This window comes from Saimiri boliviensis, chromosome 5 (assembly GCF_048565385.1).
Source record: "Saimiri boliviensis isolate mSaiBol1 chromosome 5, mSaiBol1.pri, whole genome shotgun sequence".
Taxonomy (NCBI): domain Eukaryota; kingdom Metazoa; phylum Chordata; class Mammalia; order Primates; family Cebidae; genus Saimiri; species Saimiri boliviensis.
In genome coordinates this window covers 105,411,355-105,433,450 of record NC_133453.1, presented here as the reverse complement: position 1 = coordinate 105,433,450, position 22,096 = coordinate 105,411,355, and the positions used below count along the sequence as shown (strand labels likewise).

General features: G+C 42.9%; 1 pseudogene; it reads right to left on the bottom strand.

Annotated features, from left to right (window-relative positions):
• Nucleotides 1-13,002: 13,002 nt before the first annotated feature.
• On the bottom strand, nucleotides 13,003-16,723 carry LOC101049897 (hexokinase-2 pseudogene; annotated as a pseudogene).
• Nucleotides 16,724-22,096: the final 5,373 nt, after the last annotated feature.

The following is a 22,096-nucleotide window of genomic DNA, read 5'->3' as shown; positions in this document are numbered from 1 at the left end:
CAGGTGCTAAGGACAGAAACTTGTACTGGGGTTGCCAGTGGTGAAGGTCTTGCCTGGTCAGATTTGGAAATATTTTGGAGGTGGAGCTTGCAGGGTTTGGTGGATTGAATATGGAATGTGAGAGAAATGTGTTGAGTTCAGGACGGCCATAATGGTTTTGGCCTGAACAACTGGAAAAATGGAGTTGGTATTGACTGACCTGGGGAAAACCGTGGAAGAATTTGGGTGGGAAATGAAAGTTCCATTTTGGACATATTAAGTTTGAGTGCATTTAACATATTCAGTGCACATGGAGAATAGACAGCTGGTTATTTGAATCGGAAGTAAAAAGGAGGGATTTGTGTTGAAGATAAGATGCGAGGTTTGTTGCTGAATGTGGCATCTAAAGCCAATTGGCTTGGATGAGATCATATCTAGATAAGCACTGGGCAGGTGCTTTGCTGGATTCTGAGGATGGGAACAGGGCTTCATGGACACAGGATCTTTGCAATCACGCAAGACCTCTTGTTTAGAAGGGCTCCATACTTCATTGAATGCTCTGTTCTCACTGCCTTGAAATGCTTAATAATTTTTTTTTCCGGCTATTTTTTAAAATTAATTTATTTACTTCAGGTGCATACTATATCTGGCATTTCTCCCCATGTTATCCCTCCCCATCCTCCCCTCCCTTCCCATCCCCTGCTGTCTCTCCCTACCCCCCTCAACTACCCCCAGTGTGTGATGCTCCTCTCCCCGAGTCCACATGTTCTCGTTGTTCAACACCCACCTATGAGTGAGAACATACGGTGTTTGACTTTCTGTTCTTTTATTAGTTCGCTGAGAATGATGGTTTCCAGATTCATCCAAGTCCCTACAAAGGACACAAACTTGTTTTTTATAGCTGCGTAGTATTCCATGGTGTACATGTACCACATTTTCTTTGTCCAATCTATCATTTATGGGCGTTTGGGTTGATTCTATGGAAGTCTAGTATTTCTTTTTTTTTAGAGACAGTTTCCAGTTGACACTCAGAAACAGGTTATTCAGTTTCCAAGTAGTTATGCGGGTTTGTGTGTGTTTCTTGATCCTGAGTCCTATTCTGACTGCGCTGTGGTCTGATAGACTGTTTGTTATGATTTCTGTTCTTTTGCGTTTGCTGAGGGGTGGTTTGCTTCCAATGATATGGTCAATTTTAGAGTATGTGCAATTTGGTGCTGAGAAAAATGTATATTCTGTGGATTTGGGGTGGAGTGTTCGATATATGTGTATTAGGTCCACTTGGTCCAGCTCTACATTCAAGTCCTGGATATCCTTGTTAATTTTCTGCTGATTTATCTAATATTGACAGTGGAGTGTTGAAGTCTCCCACTATTATTGTGTGGGAGTCTAAATCTTGTTTTAGGTCATTAAGAACTTGCTTCATGTATCTGGGTGCTCCTGTGTTGGGGACGTATGTATTTAGGGTACTTAACTCTTCCTGTTGGATTGATTCTTTGACCATAATATAGTGTCCTTCTTTGTCTCTTTTGATCTTTGTTGAAGTCCATTTTATCAGAGACTAGGATCAACCCCTGCTTTTTTTTGTTCTCCATTTGCTTCGTAAATCTTCTTCTATCCCTTTATTGTGAGTCTATGTGTGTCTTTGTATGTGAGATGGGTTTCCTGAATACAGCACACCTATGGGTTCTGACTTTTTATTCAGTTTGCCAGTCTGTGTCTTTTGATTGGAGCATTTAGGCCATTTACTTTCAATGTTAATATTGCTATATGTGATCTGATGCTGCCATTTTGTTACTGGCTGATTTTCTTTCCCATTAGTTGCCTCATTTTCTTCATTGCATTTTTGGTCTTTGCCAACTGGTTTGCTTTTGCAGTGACTGGTACTTGTTCCTTTCCATGCTTAGTGTTTCTCTCAGGAGCTCTTGTAGGGCAGGTTTGGTGGTGACAAAATCTCTCAATAATTCCTTGTCTGTAAAGGATTTTATTTCTCCTTCACTTACAAAGCTTAGTTTGGCTGGATATGAGATTCTGGGTTGAAAGTTCTTTTCTTTAAGGATGTTGAATATTGGCCTCCACTCTCTTCTGGCTTGTAGGGTTTCTGCAGAGAGATCTGCTGTGAATCTGATGGGCTTCCCTCTGTGGGTGACCTGGCCTTTCTCTCTGGCTGCCCTTAGTATTTTTTCCTTCATTTCAACCCTGGTGAATCTGACGATTATGTGCCTTGGGGTTGCTCTTCTTGAGGAATATCTTTGGGGAGTTCTCTGTATTTCTTGAATTTGAAATTTGGACTGCCTTGCTAGACTTGGGAAGTTCTCCTGGATAATATCCTGGAACATGTTTTCCAGCTTGGATTCATTCTCGCCGTCATATTCAGGTATACCGATCAAGCGTAGATTAGGTCTTTTCACATAATCCCATATTACTCGGAGGCTTTGTTCATTTCTTTTCACTCTTTTTTCTCTTGTCTTGCCTTCTCTTTTTATTTCATTGAGTTGATCTTCAATCTCTGATATCCTTTCTTCTCCTTGATCGATCTGGCTATTAGAACTTGTGTTTACTTCACGTAGTTCTTGTGCTGTGTTTTTCCACTCCATCAAGTCGTCTAAGTTCTTCTGTATGCTGGTTATTCTAATTAGCATTTTGTCTAACTTTTTTTCAAGGTTTTTGTTTGCTTTCCTTTGAGTTAGAACATGTTCCTTTAGCTCAGAAATGTTTCTCACTAGCCACCTTCTGAAGCCTTTTTCTGTCAATTCGTCGCACTCCTCGGTCAAATTGTGATTCTGTGATGTTGAGGAGTTGTGATGCCTTGAAGGAGAAGAGGTGTTCTGGTCTTTGATGATGGTTTCATCTTTTTTGTGCTGGTTTTTTCCCATCTTTGTGGATTTACCTGGCTGTGGTGTCAGGGAGCTGCTTGATGAGGTTGCTTGTCTGCCCAGGAAGGCCAGGTTTCTGTAGTTCTCTAACATCACATTCCTATATAAATTCCGCTGTGCAGGGTCCAGGCATTGCCACTCCTCCAGAGAGAATTCTATGGCCATATCCCTAAATGTCAATGGTTCCATTTCTAGGCTTCTAGGGGGTCCCGGCGTCGTAGCTGTAGATCTCCAATACCTGCAGGTCACAGGGCCACACAAGCCAGGCGTCTAGGCAAACAGGACACAGAGCAGTGGCGAAATGCTTAATAATTTTTAAACAAGGGCCCTGCATTTTCATTCTGCACCACACCCTGCAAATTACGTAAAAAGTTCTAGTTGGGGACCTAAGGATGCAGAGGAAGAGCCAATGAAGTAGACGAAAAATCAAGCAAGTATGAGGAGGTGTCATAAAAGCCAAGGGAGCAAAATGAGTGACAATGGACAGCATGACCCATAGACTCAAATGGATGCTGCAAGGTCAAATGACCTCAGGACTGACCATGAGTCATTTAGCAACTTGGGTGTGCTTGTTGCCCATGTTGGAGTGGGTTGAAGAAAGAAGAAAAAGTGCTGAATGTGAACAACTCTTGCAAGAACTTTTCTTGGAAATGGGAAGCTTAAAATTGGGTAGGAGCTGAGAAAGACATAGGATCGAGAGGTTTTTTTTAAGGTGGAGGTATGCTATAAATGAGGGAGTGAGCACCCTTTGTGGAGTTCTTAAGGAACATTCCAATAGGCTGCGGAGATTATACTGGGGAAGCAAATGAATAAAGGATTTACTGTATTCACAGGTCCGAAAGAGGGAGGCATGACATACCTTGTGGGGTTACCTGGGCCGAGCACCAAGAAAGCAGCCTCAGCCAAGCAGGTGGGGAGCCAAGGGCAAGTAAGGACCTGTGGGCAGGGTGGAGTTTACCAGCAAAGCAAGAGGGGATATCACGGGTGTGCTTAAATGTCACAAGGCCACGGTCAGGAAAGAGCAAGAAGGGGCACTTGTGACAGGGCCCAGCCTTGTCACATTGGTGTACCTGATCATCTGGGAAAGGTGCCCACAGCCTGTTTGTGGAGATGTTGAGGAATCAGGAAAATGTGGAGTTTTTAGAAATTGCAATTCAAGATGTTATGGTGCATCATTTTTCTTGGCAATGACTCATTAACAAAGAAGAAAAATAATGAGGCAGGAATGGAAATCATTTCTGGAGCAAAGTCCTTCAGGAGGAGGGGGAAACAGGATCCAGTGCACAGTGCGGGGTTGGGCCTGGGAGCCAGGAAAGCCAAGCGCATGGAGACAGATGCCTGTGCCTGCTGCACTGTGGAGAGTCATCCATTCTTATTCCTTCTGTATCAGAATTGAAGTCTTCAGCTGAGAGTGAGAAGCAGAGAAGGAGGAAGGGGGCAAGCACGGAGAACTGACAGGCAGTGCAAGGGCTGTGAACAGCCTGAGCAGTGAAGTGGCTGAAATAGGAACATCAGGTGTCTCTAGTGATTATTTCTTCTTTGTAGTTTTCTGATTTTCCAGTTGTTCCCAAACAGGCATATTTTACTTCTAGTTATCATTTTTAGACTGTTACAGAGGGGTGAAAAATAGGACATACAATGTATGAGAGACAGACAGGATTTGGCGGAGGTGAGTAGGGAATCAGAAAGAGAAGACCTCATTCTGTTTGCCTGTAAAAACAATGCTTGCAGGTTTGTTTTTAATGTTTTTAAAGTTCATTCAATGAAGTATGCAGAACAATAGATGAAGAGAAGTCCAGTTTTCTGCAGAAATGTGGGCCAAGATGGCCAGGAACAGACCTGTGTTCTTTCTAGTTAAATGATTACAAGCTTGCTTTGCTTTTTATACACTGAGATTTGTGCCACGGATCAAATGCTGAATTCAGAAAACTCCAAAGTATGGTGCAGTAAAATTAAAATTTCTGTAAAAAAGGAAATCGAGTGGTAGCAGGAGGCCTATAGTGAAGAGCACCTGAGAGCGCTATAAACCGCGGAACGCTGCAGTGTGGGTGCAAAGCAGGACAGACTGCTTCGGTCCTATGATTTCTTCCCAACATAGGGTCTGCAAGAGGGTCTCGTAAAGAGGACTCGTGCAAGAACTCTGGGAAGGAATGCAATCTCTGCTCACAAGACTTGGGAGGGTCTTGGCAGATGGGAGCGTGAAAGACAGGAAAGTCTTGCAGGGCAGAGATAACCGGAACGCCACAGGCTCTGAACCCTAACCCTATGTTCTCGGAGTAGGGAATAACTCTGATTGCTCTGTGTCCGAAATGCTCCGGAGATGAAAGCCCCTTGATGCATTGTGTGTGGTCAGACCTGGTGGTGCCTTAGCCACTGTGCCTCTATGCAGATTCACCTTAATATCAGTGGGTGGTAAAACTCAGTGTCCTAAGTTAGCATTTCTTAGAAGAACCACATTTACTGTTGAATGCTGCAGACACAGGCTCCTTCCCCTCATCTTACCCTACAATAGTTTTTAGTTTACATTTCTCATCTCCCCTCCCCACAGCCCACAAGATTAACAAGGTAATGCCCTTTATAAAAGTGTGTGGATCCCAGAGCTCAGGGCCAACAAGGTCTGGTGAGCAAGCGTGCATTGATCCCTGGACACATACTGTGGAATTCTACTCTTTGTCTTTATTTCTCGCTTTCTCATCAGCACCGGTACTCAGGGCACCCACGTACAGGGTTGGGGCTGGCTCCCCACAAATGTCCAATATATTTTTGACCTTTTATTCAGACCAACAGATTTACTCCATCTCTAGGTCTGAGCCACTGTGCTATAGCTGGCCTAGAGTTAGAGCCTGAACAACACCATTTTATAAAGACAAAGCTGTTTTTAAAATAAGTTGTAATGACCGCCCCATTCTCCTCACAATAACTGCTGGCCTTGGCTTCCGTAAATAAAACTGCTAGTTTGCTCTGCAAAATTCCCACTATGTAAAGCTGCTTACCTTTTCTTATCAGTAACTGCCAGAATTGCTAGCCTTTGCTTACCGGTAATGACCAGAATAAGCAAGCCCAAGCTAATTCCATCCTGGCCCCTGCGACTTATAATAAGTAACTAAGATCTGTTATTTCCACCACTACCCAGAGGATGTAAACTAATGCTTATCTTGACTTCCGTAAACCACTTAGGTAACAATCAAAGTGACAAGTCTCCTAGCCCTTGGAATGTCCAGAGACCTGCACCCTCCTCTCTGCCCAGGAGGTGATTTACAGAATCCACTAGCCCTTGGAATGTCTGAAGCCTTTCATCCCCATCCCCGCTCCTCACCCCCACTCCCAGGGTGGTTTTTGGGGTATAAAAAGTCTTGGAACCCTCCTTTTGATGCCACAGGTTGGAGAGATGCGAGTCCTCCATGGCTGCTGGCAATAAAGACCCTGCAATTTGGCATACTTTTGTCTTGGTGTTAACTATCTATGCTTGGTCCAGTATAAGACCACCAACTGTGTTTCTTCATTCAGTCTGAGACTTTGTGGTGGAAACTGTTCTCAAATTCCAAAACTAGGGGAGCTACCATTCTGGGCTCTGTAGTGGTGAGGTGTACTCTTATCCCTGCCACATTTTAGTGGGAAGCCTGGTGAGTGTCAGTCAGGGACGATGAAAACATCTCTTACACCAGAACCTCACTAATCTTGTAAAGTTTGCTTGCTTGTTAAAATGATTGAAAGTAAACGTTAGGCCGGGCATGGTGGCTCATGCCTGTAATCCCAGCGCTTTGGGAAGATAAGGTGGGCAGATCACAAAGTCAAGAGATTGAGACCATCCTGACCAACATGGTGAAACCCCATCTCTAATAAAAATACAAAAATTAGCTGGGTGTGGTGGTGCACACTTGTAGTCCCAGCTAATCGGGAGGCTGAGGCGGGAGAATCACACGAACCCAGGAGGTGGAGGTTGCAGTGAACTGAGATCCACCACTGCACTCCAGCCTGGTGACAGAGTGAGACTCTGTCTCAAAAAAAAAAAAAAAAAAAAAAAAAAGACACAGCAAAAAACAAAAAAGGTAAATATTAGAAGTTGAGGTCCTTGATAACTGTTTACAGGGTGTCAAAGCCACTCCCTATTTATTATGTCTTAGTAGATTTGCCTGACTTTTTAAAAATGTCAAATCAAGGCCACTGTTCTGAAAGATAATTTCACAGATAATATATTGTTATGAAGGGTTGGGTACGGTGGCTTATACCTGTAACCCCAACACTTTGGGAGGCTGAGGTGGGCAAATCATGAGGTCAGGAGTTTGAGAGCAGCCTGGCCAACATGATGAAGCCCCGTCTCTACTAAAAATACAAAAATTAGCCAGATGTGGTGGCATGCATCTGTAGTCCCAGCTACTCAAGAGACTGAGGCAAGAGAATCACTCGAACTCAGGAGGTGGAGGTTTCAGTGAGCCGAGACCATACCACTGCACTCCAGCCTATGTGACAGAGTGAGACTTGGTCTCAAAAAAAAAAAAAAAAAGGTTCCTCTGAGCTATTTACTCTCATCTTTCTGTTGAAATCTTTATTGGAATCATAAATGTCAGCTTTCAGAACAAGATGTGGGAATGAAATCCTATGACTGTTGGATTCAATTAACAACACCATGTAGAGCTCAGCTGTGTGGGTCCAGAGTAACTCTGCATGGGGTGTGAGGTAGGGCGTGTGTTTGAAACTCTAAAGGGGACAAGTTGAAGATTTCAGAGCCAAGGGCTGCTGCAGAAGCCAAGTCCTGAGTTTTACACTAGGACAAAAGATGATAGATTTTTCTCTCATAGTGGAAATAATATTTAACCCAGCAATATGTATTTAGATGATGTCATACTTCCTTCTCAAAATATACAAACCCTTTGATGAATTCCATCTTTGAACCCTTTCATAATGAATCTCTTACATAATAAATGTTTCTAATACATTTTTCAGTCTTTGTATTCATATACAAATGTAAATTCTTTTCTTTTTTTTTTCTTTCTTTTTTTTTTCTTTTTTTGAGAGGGGGTCTTGCTCTGTCACCCAAACTGGAGTGCAGTAGTGCAATCTCAGCTTACTGCAACCTCCGCCTCCCAGGTTTAAGCTATTTCAAGCTATTCTCCTGCCTCAGCCTCCTGGGTAGCTGGGACTACAGGTGCACGCCACCACACCTGGCTAATTTTTTTTATTTTTAGTAGAGACAGTGTTTCACCATGTTTGCCAGGATAGTCTCGAACTCCTGGCCTCATGATCCACCTACCTCAGCTTCCCAAAGTACTGCGTTCACAAGCGTGAGCCACTGTGCCTGGCCATAAATTCTTAAAAGAACAGCATATTTATTCTAAGTTTATATGTTATTACTATTTAAAACAAAGACACCGCCGGGCCTGGTGGCTCACTGAGAAGGTAAGAGCTTTGGTTATTGTAGGTGAAAAACTCAGGTTATGGCTGCACACGGTGGCACATGCCTGTGGCCTGTACTTTGGAGGCTGAGGCGGGAGGATCTCTTGAGGTGAGGAGTTTGAGGCTATAGTGTGCTGTGATTACTCCTGTGAATAGCCATGACAGTACAGCCTGGGCAACATAGCGAGACCCCCATCTCTAAAAACATTGAAAAGTTAAAAAAGTTTCAGACATGCTTAGAAGCAGACTTTTCAAATCCCGTGGGGAAGGGCTTAGAGAACAGTATGATCAGTAACCAGCTGGACAATGTTTAAAGTGTCATCTTTGGAAGATGATGAACTAAAGAGAAGGAATCTAAATCTTATCACCTGAAACTCTCTGCAGTCTGGCAGCTTAATTGGGTGTCTTTGAGAAAATTATTGTCTCATTTATTGTATTTGTGTAATGAAAATAATACATTGTGTACTTGTGAAATTTAAATAACAAAACATTTTATATATTTATATATCTCCTGGATATAGTACAAGTTTAAAACATTGTAGTTTATTGTCAGTTTTCTGAGAGATGTCACCAAAACTATTCCTTTAGAATTAGAGAATAATCCCAACCTCATGGACAAGATGTGAGTCTAAGCACCCATAGCATTCGTCAGCCTGTCCTCTCTCCTTTAAAGAGCAAAACAGGTATTCCGTTGTGATCGAAGGACTTTCTATCCATCCCTGCATTCCTAGATGCATTGAGATACCTGCATAGAAGTTGCAGACTCTTTTCAAACACTGATGGAATAAAATAGTCATTGCCTCTTTTTTCTCATAGCTAGCATGGAAGTCTGATCTCAGGCTTTTGGCGGGGGATTGGGTCGGTGGCAATCCTCATCCAAGGATGAGGCCACATAAGTCATGGAAGACTTTGCCAGTTCAGGTAGGTGATAACTCTAGGCTCTGTGTGGTTGGTCAGAGAATCAGTCACCGACTCACCTCTGTGCAAACAGAAGATGGAATGCAATCTCGTGCATCAGAGGGGAAAGTTCCAACTGTTCTGCGACTTATAAAAATATTTTCTCAAAACATTAAAAACTGTTTTATTGTAGGTTATAAATGTACAGGAACATTTTTTTAAATAGTGAAACTAATATTTAGTATACTGTAATTTCAAACATCAGAAACATGATCAATATCTCTTTATAAAAATCTTAATGGAATATAGTTTGAATGATGCTGGCCCTCCTCTTCTCATTGTAGTACTTACAGTATGGAGTGAGCTATACCTTGGCAAATGGTCGTTCTCCTTTCTAAGTTTGAATCAGCTTCCGACTATTTATTCTTTGTGCTTTCAATGTCATGAAATACCTCTGAGAATTCCTTTAATGTGAGTTTTGTTTGTTTTGTTTCATTGCCAGTGTCACTCTCCTGGGACATCTTTATCCTAAACTAAATAAACAATACATTTTCTTCATGTATGTTGTTAAGGCTGCCTTCCCTAAGTTCCTCTGGAATGTCTCAAACAGTGGCAATATTCCCTCTGATAGCTGTTTCTTCCATAACTCCATTTACACTTAATTTGAATTTCGCTTTCAGAGTGTGTTAGTCAGTGTTCTCCAGAGAAACAGTACACACACACACACACACACACACACACACACACACGGATTTATTTTATTATATATATGAAGAATTATATATATAAAGATTTATGTATATATGAAGATTTATTTTATTATGGAAAGTGGCTTACACAATTACAGAGGCTGATAATTCCACCACCTGCATTCTGGAGAACTAGAGAAAATCAGTGGAATAATTCAGACCAAAGTCCATGTCCAAAGGCCAGAGAACCACAGTGCCAATGTGCAAGTGCAGGAGAAGATGGATGTCCCAGCTCAAACAGACAAACAGACAGTGTAAATTTGCCCTTCCTCCACCTTCTTGTTCTATCAGATGGTGCCTGCCCACACTGGTGAGGATGCTCTGATCTTTACTCAGTCTGCTCATTTACATGCTAATGTCTTCTGCGAACATCCTCACAAAGACACCAGAAATAGTGTTGTACCACCTGTCTGGACATCCCTTAGCTCAGTCAAGTTGACGCATAAAATTTACGAACCTTCAGAGTTCTCTATTTTTGTTTCTTTGTCGTACCTTCATCTTTGTGACACTTTACTGTTGGCCAGTTTTCTCTTTGATTAGCCATTTTTGAAAATGTTATGCAGGTTTATCACTGAAAGAAAAGGAAAAAGCACAACTACATGGTTTGCTGCCAGTGTGTCAACTGAATAAAAGATGTGTGGCGGCCAAACACCAATAGACATGAAAAGAAGTGACATAATTGGTCACTGATTATAATGCGCCTCTGGTATACATGTAGCAATTTATGGGTTGAAGGTCTAGCAGTGAGGTTTCTCCTTTATGCAATTATTCACAGGCAGTATACCATAGCGACTGATATCAGAACTGTGTTGTTGGAGGACTGACGTCATTGAACTAAACGGTGGTAACTGAAATCTGTGCAATATAGGAACTTTGCTAAGCATGGATGGGCTGATTATTAATAGGACCACTTTCTTGCTTCTCTTTTTATTTTTAGTGCATCTAATTCATCTGACATTTAATTGATCCAGATTTTCTTCCAGGATGACCAATACCCTACTCATCTCACAATCCAAGGACCTCACAGTATCTTACATGTAGTTTTCACCTAAACCTGGGTATAACCATTGTAGTCATCTTCCTGGTCATGCTAAGCACCTATACTGTAGTTATATCCTAAGATTTCATCTCTGTTATGCTCCAGAGCGTAATTGGTGTTTTTTGTTTTTTGTTTTGTTTTGCTGGATTCAACTTTATTCAGTGAGCATGTTCAATAATTTAATAGGTGTTCTTTAACCTTCCACAGGATTAGCAAACTGAGGCTGCTTTGTTACTGCTGTTCACAATAAACTTCCATAGGAAGTAATTTACAAGACTCTAGACCTTTGTTAATGCTGAACTTTCTGGGCATCTTGTCTGAGTGATGTATCTTCAGTGAAGTGAAGCCTAAGAGCTGTCCTCTCTGCTTTCTTGACCTTCTTCACAAGCTAGTTCTCTAAATATCCCCATATCTGGGAGACCAACTAGCTCCCAAGTTGGAAGACAGTTCTCAGACTTGTTACTTTGAAGGTGACACCAACAGAGGCACTTCTGCCTGATGTTCTATCTGCTAACTCACAAATCAACGTCTAGAAAGAGTAATCTTGCCTTGCTTACTTAGTCAAGGGTACCTCTCTTCTTGGTACTGCTATAGAGAGATATAAATGCCGCTTCTTCACCGTTGACTTTAGTAGCTGGAAAACAGGACAATATCTCTACATCTTTCTTTGTATGTAACACAAAACTCCTGCAAAAGAATAAGAGATAAACAGGTAGAGGCTGTTCAACTTTTTTATTCTGAGCCCCCAAAGAAAAGCCTATAGTGTCAAGCTGGGCAGAATTTTGTGACTGTCATGACCCATAGAGTATAATGGAAGTAATGTCATGTGCCCTCCAAGGCTAGATGATAATAACACCTTACACTTCTGCCTTTCCTACTTAGGACATTTTTTCTTATAACCCAGCTGCTATACATGCTGTGAGGAGGACAGAATAACCCATGTGCAGATGCTGTGCAGAGGCTGTGCAGAGGCAATTTGGCCAGTAATCCATCTGAGATCCCAGCCAATAATCAGCATCAACCACCAGGCATATAAATGAAGATGCATGCAGATGATTCCTGCTCCAAGTTGCTGTCACACCTAATCTTTGAGTCTTCCAAGCAAATGCCCCAGATGTGGCCATAGCAGACATATAAGCAGTCTGCCCTGTGTCCAAACTAAATTCCTGACCCATAAAATCTGGGAAGACAAATGTCATTATTTTAATACAATCATATGCCACTGAGATTGGGGTGGTTTGTTATGCAGCAATTATAAATGAAACAAGAACCCTTGAACTTGTAAGACACTTGATATTATATGAGTTATATGATAAGAAAAGATCGGTAAAGTATCTTTTCTTATCTGCACTTTCTAACATAACCACATGTATATGGATAATTTGTTTAGTTGATAAGGACATGCTGAATGACTGATTCCATGTGGATGGGAGAGGGGAGGGTATGCTGCATAGGTTTCATGTCCTTAGATGCTGGTGAGAAGAGGCTGTAACACATTAATTGTTCCCTTCTCTCACTCATACAATAGCACTGGTAGCACATTATCTTTTCTTGTGACAGTGTTGCATTAAGTTTTTTTAGAAGTAGCCCACAAACTGTAACAGAATGTGATGTGATAATTTCCTACCTTCATCAAGTTCTGCCGAGATGCAGATGTCTCCTTACTTTTGTAGACAAATGGTTAATCCTGGGAGGGGCCTATTTGAATTCTTTTTTGTTTTGTTAGTTTTTTTTTTTTGTTTTTTTTTTTTTTTTTTTCCTGAGACAAGATCACACTTTGTTGCCCAGGCTGTAGTGCAGTGGTACAACCACAGCTCACTGATGCCTTGACCTTCCGGGCTCAAGTGACCCTTCCACCTCAGCCTCCTGGGTAGCTGGGACTCCAGGCATGCATCACAAAGTCTGGTTAATCTTTTGTAGTTTTTCATAGAGATGGGGTTTCTCCATGTTGCCCAGGCTGGTCTCGAACTCTTGAGCTTAAGCTGTCTACCCACTTCAGCCTCCCAAAGTGAGCCACCTTTCAACTCCCCAACTCATCTTCTGACACTGCTTGAACTGATGTATTTAAAGATCAGGGACCTTTCTGATCAATGTCAAATTTGGCATCCAGATGGTTCTGGCTCTCAGAGGGATCAGAGGCAGTCTGAATAGCAAGAAAGGATCAATTCAACTACCAGTTCACCAAACAAGGCCAAAACATTGGTGTCAACTAATAAGCCAATTGCTGACATAAGTACCTGCATCAGAAGTTACTTGTTTCAACTACTTGAATTCAACACATCATTGCCACTAGGCAATTATAAAACCTTAAGTTATCTTCAGCAAGTGAGGGCAACTTACTCTTCCATCCTTAGGTGGGTGGGGGAAGGCTTTGCCATTTTCAGAGCAAATTCATCTGGGTTAGCAGCAAGCCTTAGCAGAAAGCAAATTCCATAGTCAAGTCTCTCAACCATTAAATTTTAGGATTATATTCTGGTGGTACTTCTTAGGGAAAAAAAAAGAAGTAAAGTTTCACGTATGAGATAAATTAGAGGACAAATTGTTACTTCCTGTCTTCTTATAATCTTAGATAGTCTCTAAAAATCTTTTTAAAAAGTTGTATTAACCATCTTGGCATGAAATGGCTGGAGATTAAAGCGAGAAATGTCAATGCCCTGGGAGGAATAAAAAAACGAAAGAAAGAAACTAATCAGAATTACATCTTTGTTACATGAGGGACCAAAACCAGAAAGCTTTATACAAGGTTTTGTGTCTCAGCAGGAAGCATTGCCCTTTTACCATAGAATGTCATTGCAATCATATGGTATCAATAACAAGTGAATTATGGCCAGAACACCTAGGACCTGTTCTTCTAAGGCTTTAGATGTGAGTTATTCTCACAAATCTCTAATGCATGTTCATTCTGAACACTGGCTGGATTTTTGGACCCTTTTGCTGAACTGAGAGGGTTATATAGCTATAGTAAGACTGAAACTAGTTCCTGGAACATCCCTCAGTGTTGTGGGGAGCAGCAAAGGAGGAAGGGTTTACAATGTGCCTACATAAACTGCTTGTAAGTAATGTATAAAAGAAATCAGGAACAAACTGTGGAAGGCCACGGAGGCCTCTAGGGAAGAAGGCCTCTCTATGGCCAGCATGTTCCCAGGAACAGAGTGACCTAAGCTCTGATATTCTAAACATAGTGCCCAAGGACATAACACTCCCTTGAAGCACTGGGATTTAACCAGACATGTAGGCTCCTTGCTAGGCCTGCTCCCACCAGCTGCATTGTCTATTGTAAAGTAGACACTTTCAGCTCTTGAGAAACCACATACACCACCTCTGCTATCAATTTTATGTCTGAAGCACAGCCTCCCTTCATCAATTCACCCTACCACCTGTACTGTAGATAAAAGTGATTGTGTTCAATAAATATTGTGGAACCCAGAGCTTGGGGCCTTCACCGCCTCCATTACAGGTGATGGTCCCTGGTCCCACTTTCATTCTTAATCTGTCTTTTTCTCCTTCCTTTGTCACCACCAAACTCGGGGTACCCATGGGTGAGGTGTAGGGGCTGGCTCCCTATACCTCAGAGTGGCCAAAATATTTTCTTTATGATCATAAAGCAATTACAATTCACATTGCTTTCTGCAGTAGAGCTTTCTTTTTGTTACATAGGTATACATGTGCCATGGTGGTTTGCTGCACCCATCAACCCATCATCTTTTTGATGACTCCATAGTATTCCATGGTGTATATGTGCCATGTTTTCCTTTTCTTCTTCTTTTTTTTTGGAAAATGTTAAAATTTGTTAATAATAGTTAACATCCACATAGTTAATTAAACTACTTATTTATTATACATAATGACATCTTCACTAGACTGAATGCTCAAGGATTTGAGATGATTGGCTATTCAGCACACCCCAAAGATTGAGATCCACTGTATTTACACAAAGCAAAGTTGTGTCAGCAAGGGACTGTCAACCTAATTCTGGTAACACAACCATTCAAAATTTATTTTCCAGTGTTCCTTTTTGGAAACCAACAATACATCTTTAATAGCTACACACCTACATCTCTACCTTAAAAAAAAAAAAGTGTAACTTCAAAGATAGTATCTAATCTTCAAGCTTAAAATTTAAGTTAAAATTCATCTCTATTTTCTGGCCACCTTTTAGTGATCCTAAAATCTACATGAAAGCTTTTGGCTTTTGTGTAGCAGGAAAACACCCACATTTTGGGTCAATTAGTGCAGATGGAAATAGCAGAGGTGCTACACCTGATAGCAAAGCCAGACGGGAGCAAACAAGAAGGACCAGCCGCTTGCCCCTCTGTGCTCCTGAGAGGTGCTCGGCCATTTTCACCTAATTACACCCAACCTCAGAGGCTCTAGTGTCTTCTGGCCAGAATGGTGTTGATCCGCCAGCCGGTAAGCCACCGCCGTCACGCCACCGCCATCACCACAGCTGCACCTTTGCCACTACCATCCTCGGAGTGGAGGAAGCGGACATCACAGTCGGGCACCAGCCACCACACTCGTCAAAATGGGGGTGTTTCTTGTAGACGAAGCTGTCAACCCCAACGGTGGAGCACAGCCGCTCCTCGCCCTTGTTCTCCTTGATGCGCTGCAGCACGGCGGCCAGGGTGGCTGCACACAAGCTGGCCGAGCGTGTGGACGCGATCTGACAGATCTGGTGAGTGGCCACGCGGTCCTCCTGCGCTGGATCCAAGCCCAACAGCCTCAGGACCTCACGGGCCTTCTGGATGCCATCCTTCTCCCCTTCCATGTCTGAGATGTCTTTGGTCTCAAAGCCACCCGTTTTGAGGAGCTCTGGGCTGAGCTTCCCCTCAAAGAGCAGCTTCTGCTTGGCCATCTTCTCCAAGATAAGCCTCACCAGCTCCCCCATGTACATCCCACTGATCATCTTCTCAAACAGTTGCTTCCCAGGGTTCAGTGAGCCCATGTCAATCTCCTGGTCAAACTCAGTGCGAATGTCGTTGAGCAAGCCATCATCCCCGAAGGTCCCCCCACTCCATGTTGATACATATATGCCCCTCATCACCCTCCACCATGTCGATGTGGCGCATCTCTTCCATGTAGCAGGCGTTGCTGCCCGTGCCCACAATAAGACCAATCTCACAGTTGTGGTCATCATAACCACAGGTCATCATGGTCCCAACCGTGTCATTCACCACAGCCACAATGTCGATATCAAAGTCCCCTCTCCGCTGGATGGCCTTCCGGATCAGAGCCACAAGGTCTCTGCCTTCTGCTCCACTGGACTTGAAGCCCTTGGTCCATGAGACCAGGAAACTCTCCTCTAGTTTAGTCTGGTGGCAAGGGAACGAGAAGGTAAAACCCAATGGGAGCTTCCTGTCTTTGATTTGTAGCTTATCCATGAAGTTAGCCAGGCATTTGTCAATGTGGTCAAACAGCTGGGTGCCCCTGCCTCGCATGACGCCCTCGGGGATGGCACAGATCTGGTTCTCCATCTCCTCCTTCTGGAGCCCATTGTCGGTTACTTTCACCCAAAGCACACGGAAGTTGGTCCCTCCAAGGTCCAGAGCCAGGAACTCTCCGTGTTCTGTCCTGTCTGCAGTGGGCCTCACAACGGTGGGCAGCATCTTCACTGCTGCAGTGGGGTGGGTGGTGGCTCCAAGCCCTTTCTCCATCTCCTTGCGGAACCGCTTAGAAATCTCCGAAAGGGTCTCATCAGAGAGGCGCATGTGGTAGAGATGCTGGTCAACCTTCTGCACTTGGTCGTGGATGAGCTCCGAGAAGAAGTAGGCGAGCAGATGCGAGGCAATCATCCTGCCGTGGCCCAATGGCGCAGAGTTGGGAAACCGAGGCAGGGGCGCGTGCAGGGAGGCGGGCGGCGCTGTCCCGCTGCTTTGTGCCGCGGCTCAGCTGCCTGGCGGTGAGCTGGGAGTCCTGGCGGCGCACAAAGAAGGCTAACGTCGAGGGTGCGCCCGGCTGGCGGGGGGCGCGGGTCTCCGGAGACCGCGGTTTGGCGTCTCAACTGCTAGAAGGCGCCTCAGTACCCTCCTGGCGACGTGTCAGGTTGTCCCACGTCAAGGCGCTAACTTCGGCCACAGGCTCATTGAGCCTCAACTTGACAAGAATCGCAGACAGCTCCACTTGGGCAATGGGACCTCTCAGCTCACACGCGCATGGCTCCTGCCCGCGGATCTTAGCTGAGTGACACGATGTTGCCCGCTGCAGCCCAGGACTCCTGCGCTGGAGTTTCCTGCAACAATGTCGCCATGTTTTCTTTATCTAGTCTATCATTGATGGGCATTTGGGTTGGTGCCAAGTCTTTGCTATTGTGAATAGTGCTGCAATAAACATACGTGTGCGTGTGTCTTTGTAGTAAAATGATTATAATCCTTTTGGGTATATACCCAGTAATGGGATTGCTGGGTCAAATCGTATTTCTGGTTCTAGATCCTTGAGGAATCACCACACTGTCTCCCACCAACAGTGTAAAAGCATTCCTATTTCTCCATATCCTCTTCAGCATCTGTTGTTTTCTGAATTTTTAATGAATGTCATTCTAACTGGCATGAGATGGTATCTCACTGTGATTTTGATTTTTTTAAGAATTCTACATTAAGCATCTTAGGGATGAATTACTAGAAGAATTTCTGTTGGTAAGAGAAAACGCATGACTACTTTCACTGAGAATATTCAGTACGATTTTGGTTTTATTCTCAGTGCAATATGACAAGAAAAATAAGATACACATATTCAAATTAAACATCAATGATACAGCCACTGATGTAATTTTCAGAAAATTACAAATTAATAAAAACAATGAGTTAAAAGGACAGATAAAAGATAAAAGAAAACTCAAAAGAATTCTCATGGGATAGCATTAGGAGAAATACCTACTGTAGATGACAGGTTGATGAGTGCAGCAAACCACCATGGCACATGTGTACCTATGTAACAAAAAGAAAGCTCCATTACAGAAAGCAATGTGAATTGTAATTGCTTTATGATCATAACGGACTTTAATCAAATTAAATTTGTAAAAGCAAAAAGTTTCTATTCACGGAACTTCAGTGCTTTCTAGAAGCACTGAAGATTTCTTCTGGAAGAAAAATGTGTACGAATGCCTTATATTAGATAAGAATGCAAAAAGATTTTCTATACTATGTATCAAAAAATGTAAAGCTAATCAAAACAGAATTTAAAGGCCAACTATATTATAAATATTGATTAAAATAATTACAAAGAACTGCAATGGAAAAGTGGGCAAAGCATTTGAACAGACAAGTCATTTAAAAAAAAAAAAAAAAAAAGGAAAAGAAAAGTAGGCTCTTCAAATGAAAAGCTGCTCAACTTTCTTACCACAACCAGGATGTGAAAAAGAAAATTAGGGTTTAATCGTTGGTTCTTTTGTTTTGTTTTTCTTTTACATATTTGAGGCTTAGCAACTTGACCCCCAGGATCTTTAAGATAGAAATGTCACTTATGTCAGCGGTAACACAATTTTTGAGGAATAAACTTGGGCTGCATCTATAGTTTAAAGTGTTCTTAGTTTTTTCATTTGTTTGTTTGAGATGCAGTTTCACTCTTGTTGCCCAGGCTGGAGTGCAATGGCACGATCTCGGCTCACGGCAACCTCTGCCTCCTGGGTTCAAGTGATTCTCCTGTCTCACTCTCCCCAATAGCATACCCAGCTAACTTTTGCATTTTTAGTAGAGATGGGGTTTCACCATATTGGCTAATCTGGTCTCAAACTCCTGACCTTGTGATTCACCTGCCTTGGCCTCTCAAAGTGCTGAGATTACAGGTATGAGCCATGGTGCCTGGCCAAAAGTGCTCTTAGGTTTTGACCCAGCAATTCCACCTGTAAATTTTTTTTCTACAAAATAGACATATTAAAAGATAAAAGATATATGGTACAATGTTCACTGCTATATGGTATGCAATAGCAAAAACTGGAAACTAACTCATATAATTTATTTCCATTATGAGTGGTAGAAAAACCATCATAGCTCTTGCTGAAGCCCAGATAGGCAGTCTAAGGTAAATGTAACACTTGATTATATCAAGTCCTGGATTCCTTCTGTCTTGTGGCCGCTGTATGAGCCACAACCCCAAGGTGGAAGATGGCAGTATGTGTTTATAGACAGCAATGAGGAAGGGAGATACGAAAGCAAAGTGTGTCTCTTTAGGAAAGATCATGGAAATGTGCCATGCCATATTTCTACCTACAGCCTGTTATTGAGAACTTAGGAACGTGGTTGCACCTTTATTGGGGGTCTTTTTTTCTGGGGAGCCATCTGCCTCACTTAAAATGTGGAGGATCTATTACCACAGAAGAAAGGGAGAATGAATTTTAGCAAACAACTAGTGGTTTCCGCCACATGACTAAACAACCAACTGGGAAACATTACAAGACATCACACAATTAAATTCTATGCAATTGTTACAGACTCAGGCAACTCTGCATGAATTGGCATGTGAACTTCTTGCAAAACAGAATGTTTATTAAAGTTTAATAAAAGTGTGCAAAAAGCCTGCATATGTCCACCAAAAGACATGGAAAAATGTTTATTCCTCCATTATTTATAATATACCAAATTTTGAAATGCCACAATTGTTCACCAGAGGTACGATGGGTAAGTAAAGTGTAGCGTATTTATCTAGTAAAATACCATAGGTTATGGGAATGAACAAAGCTTTGCCAGATACAATAATATGGATGACTTCTAACGTACGGCAAAAGAAGACAGGCACAGAACACGTAATTTACAATTTCATGTTGGGGGAAGCAGCAAAGGAGAAAGGACTTACAGAGTGCCTACATAAATTGATCATGAGTAACATATAAGTTGGGAACAACACACCATGGCAAGCCTCTGGGGAAGCAAACTTCTCCATGCCTCACGTCCTGGTGCAGGGTGACCCAGGCTCTGTTACCATAAATGTTGTGCTTAAGGACGTAAAATCCCTTCCTAGCACTAAGATGTAACCAAACCTGTAGGCTCCTTGTAAGGCCCTCATTCCACCAGCTGCACATAGATAATAGGCTGAAGATAACCACATGTTCTTGATTTGTGAAAATCCCAAACTGCCACTGTTATCAGTCTTTAGAATGACACACCAGTTCCAGTTCACTGATTCACTCCACCATCACATCACCCACTCCCCATCATTACTCCACCCCTACCCTATAGATCAAACTGATTGTAACCAATCAATAGTGTGAGAGATCAGAGTCCCGGGCCTTCACTCCCTCCAGTAAAAATTGATGGTCCCCTGGTCCCACTTTCAGTCTTTTTTTTTCTTTGTCCAAGGAAGCAAAAGAATCAAAAGGAAACAAAAAAAAAAAAAAAACTCACTTTCACTCTTACTCTGTCTTTTTCTCATTCCTTTGTTGCCACTGAACTTGGGATACCCACGGGTGGGGTGTGGAGCTGGTTCCCTACAACCTATATAAACTCCAAAAACAAGTGAAATTAAGCTACAGGGCTAGAAAGCAGAATAAAGTCAAAGAATGCTTGCGGCAGAAAAGGAAAATAGAATGAAGGAGCCTTCCGAGGGTCCGCTAATGTTCTATTTCTCAAATTGAGTGCTGGGTTTTGGGGCATATTCACTTTGTAAAAATTCATTAAGTTACACACTTGTGATTTGTGCAATTTGTTGTATGGCTGTTACACTTCAGTAAGATGGCAGAAGCCTCCCTCATCTAGCTGAGGGACTGACAGTAATTCTCAAAATGGAAGGTGGGCTCCCGTGACTGGACAGAGATCCTCACTGCAAGCTGCTACACAGGGAGGAGGTGAGTGGCTTCTGGTCACCAAGGGCAGCTGTGTCACCTAGACACGAGGGCAGACCCCAGGTGAGAGCATCAGCAGGACAATGCTGTCTTACTTCCTGCGGTTCTGTGCTCGCAATCATAGAAATTGATGGGACACTTCCAGCTTCAGTGTTGGGGTTTCTTGCTTACTAGCTGAGCTGGTCTATGAGAACAAAGAAAGAAATAGTGGAGTGAAGACATATTCCACAGGACTCAGACTCCACTTACAAGCTCTTTACTTAAAAAGTGCACTTGGTCTGGCCCGGAGGTTGCTGTGGTTCTTACTCCCAGATCCTGTCATGTCTCGTGTCTCTACACAGACCCCCACTCCACTCCCAGCTGGCCACCTGCCCGAGCACCACTGCCCTTGGCATCCTATGCTGAAGTGGTGACTGCATGGGCAAGTGGGGTCTGACAAGTCACAGTGACCACCAACCTCAGGAGGTCACCTGGCCTCACCTGTGATGCACAGCCCTGACCACACACACTCTGGCATGTGAGTTTCTCCACAAAGGAACAAAGCTGGGACGAGGCAATTTCACCACATAACTTGCTCAAGTGGCATCCTTTAAGTACACCAGCATTATTAACACTGGAAGTTCTTTTGAAGATTTTGAAAGTTTTAATTGTCATGAGATTTTTCCAAACTAAGTTCATGATATGGATTTTTAAATTGTATCTAATTTAAATGACATTTCAATTCAACTCTAAATCTACAACTGATAGACCTGGTGATTCCAGGTAATTAGCACCTTTTTTGTTTTTGTTTTTGTTTTTGTTTTGTTTGAGACAGAGTCTTGCTCTGTTGCCCAGGCTGGAGTGCAGTGGCACGATCTTGGCTCACTGCAACCTCCACCTCCCAGGTTCAAGCGATTCTTTTGCCTCAGCCTCCCAAGTAGCTGTGACTACAGGCGCCCACCACCATGCCTCGCTAATTTTTCTATTTTTAGTAGAGGCAGGGTTTCACCATGTTGGCCAGGCTGGTCTCAAACTCCCGACCTCAGGATATCCACCCGCCTTGGCATCCCAAAGTGCTGAGATTAAAGGCATAAGCCACCATACCTGGCTAAACAGCTTCCTCTTTCTGAGCTTCTTGGATCTTCAGTTCTCCTGCCACATCGTGTTGACTTTCTGCATGGCTACCTCCATCTCCTCCTCCTTGTCCCACACCTTCTGCTTCTGGGAGCAGAGCTCTGCCATGAGCTCACTGAGTTCCAAGAAGTCCTGCAGGGCCAGCTTTTGCTGCTGATGGGCATCTTTGAGTTCTTTGGCCTGGGATTTCACTAGCTCTGAAGCTTCAAGCAAGTGCTGAAAAAAATTATGGATGTTTTAGTTTTGCTTAACAAAGGCTTGGAAGGCTGGAGTTTTAGTC